General features: G+C 57.7%; 1 pseudogene; it reads left to right on the forward strand.

Moving 5' to 3' along the window:
* Positions 1-57: 57 nt before the first annotated feature.
* Positions 58-2,328, forward strand: part of LOC127750351 (uncharacterized) — a 46,955-nt pseudogene continuing 44,684 nt past the window's right edge.

Genomic DNA, 2,328 nt, shown 5'->3' on the forward strand with positions numbered 1-2,328 from the left:
GCGGGGAGGGGCCTCACCAGACAAAGCGTCTGACTGCTTTTGCATGGCGGAGTCGCCATGTTGCGGAAAATCGCCATTATTCTCAGACTGGTCACGCTGGTTGTTTGGCGAATGGACACAAGGCGCACTCTTTACCCGATGGCGGGTTCGAGAGGACACCGGCATTTCGCTTAAGTTTTGCAAAATGTCTGTGCGCGCGCTAGGCAGCCTGGCCGAGCCGCGGCCCTGCCAAGGGCCGCAGCCGGGCGCACCGCGCTTCTGTGTCTCTGGTTCGTCTAGCCTCTGTTTGGGACCGGAGCGGCCAGGGACGTGGCCAGCCAAACCGTCCGCGTTGTGGCGAGGCTGAGTGCATCCGGCAGCGCCGGACGCACCCCGCGGGGGCGAGTGTGACCTAAGGCTATCCTCCGCGGGAGAGAGAGGGAGAGGGGCCTCGCCTTGCGGCGGGGCACCGCGCGGCGGCGCCCCGCCGGTCGGCCTTCCCGCGGGAGAGAGAGAGGGGGAGGCTTCTCCTCGCGGCGTGGCGTGGCGGGGCGGCGGGCGAGAGTAACACCCTGTGCCTGGCCGGGCCGCACCGCGCGGGATTTTCAAAGCTAGTCTTTTGCTACGGCGCGGCGCGCGGCCGGCCGAGTCTGACTGCTCGTTGTGGCGGGGCGCGATGGCCGAAAGGTAGGCCTCGTCCGGCAGGGCCGGACTTGTGTAGGGGTGGCTAGGAGGGGTGTCAGGGTCCGGTGCCCGGGACAAGGCATCGACCTTGTTTAAATGGCCTGCCTTGTAAGTAATGGACTCCAAATTGAACTGACTTAACACTCCAATCAGGCGGCTCATCCGCGGATTTCGTACTTTACTGTGGAGGACCGCTTTGAGGGTCGTCGCGTCTGTATACAAGTGTATACGCGCGCAGATGAGTTCCGCCCGGAAGTAGGTTAAGCACTCAGCTGCCGCCAGCACCTCCAGGTGGCAGGCCGGCAGGAGGCTCTCCTGACGGGTACAGAGCCTGGAGAAAAATCCATACGGTTTCCAGACGTTGTTTTCACCCTTTAATAGGACCGCGCCTGACAGACCAATCTGACAAGCGTCCGTCCATACTCTACAAGGGTGTGTCGAATCCCAGTGGGGAAACGACGCCTTTAGCAGGTCGTCGTAAACCGACTCGACGGCAGCCGCATGGGCCGGGGTCCACTCAAAGGGTTGAGAGGGGGAGGCGGCATCTGAGACCAGTTTCAGGCGCCTGGAGAAGTCAAAGATCAGCCGCCTGAAAAAGCTCAAAAAACCATAGGTCCTTCGGGCTGTGGTTTTGTCCTTGACTTCCAGGAGCTGTTTCAAGGGGCGGAAACGGGACACATCCGGCTTTATCCCGTCTTTGGAAATTCTACTGCCAAGGACTGAAATTTCCTTGTAACCAAAGTGGGATTTAGACACGGAAATATACAGGCCACTTGCACGTGTCCGTTCCAAGGCCCTTCGTAATTTGCAGAGCATTTCATCCATGTCCTTTGCCCCACAGTACGCATCATCCACATATAGGTAGAAGTCTCTGAAAACTAGTCCAGCGTAGGCCTGATATAACACCGTACTGAAAAGCGGCACTGAAAGACTCGATCCCATGGGAATAGAGCACATTTGCAGGCACCTGGAGCCAAGCAAAAAGGCTGTGTACTTCCTGGAACGCTCAGTCAAGCGAACCTGGTAGAATCCACTCTTCATATCCCAGGAACTAAAGAGGCTATTGCCGGCTAGTCCCTGCAAAATGTCTTGCGCTTTAGGCAGCACAAAATTTATGCGCTTAAAAACTTCACGATTAACCCTTTGAAGGCTGACCAGAAATCGATACTCCAGGGGGTGGGAGGGGTCTTCTTGACGTTTCTGGATAATAAAAACTGGAGAATTGTAGGGTGAGTGGCCTTCCTCCACTATTCCAGCCTGCAGGAGGTCCTCGACATATTTTTCAGCGTGAGCTAACTCCTGGGCGTTCAGCCTGTAGGGCGCAGTAAAGCACACATTGTGATAGGGCTTTACGGGGAGATCTACGGAAAATGCGCATTGGCGTTTAAAATCCGAGTGCTTTGAGGCGAAGCAGTCACTGAACTCCTGCAATAAATCCAGGAGTCGTTTCCTGTCATCCTCGGGAAGCTCTGGATTTACGTCAAAATTGTGTTTGGGAGTGGGATCCTCTGCAGGCAGGGGCGCCCGCAGCTCCATGCACTCCCGCAAGTTCCGCCGCTCGATTGCAGGGTCCCGCAGGATCCCTTCCGGATAATTCCAGGTATCTTCAGGCGGCGGTTCTGCGCGGCGCGGCGCGCTAGCGGGGTGGAGCGGGGCGGGGCGGAG

The sequence above is a fragment of the Frankliniella occidentalis genome, unplaced genomic scaffold (assembly GCF_000697945.3).
Source record: "Frankliniella occidentalis isolate FOCC.00 unplaced genomic scaffold, Focc_3.1 Scaffold175, whole genome shotgun sequence".
NCBI lineage: Eukaryota > Metazoa > Arthropoda > Insecta > Thysanoptera > Thripidae > Frankliniella > Frankliniella occidentalis.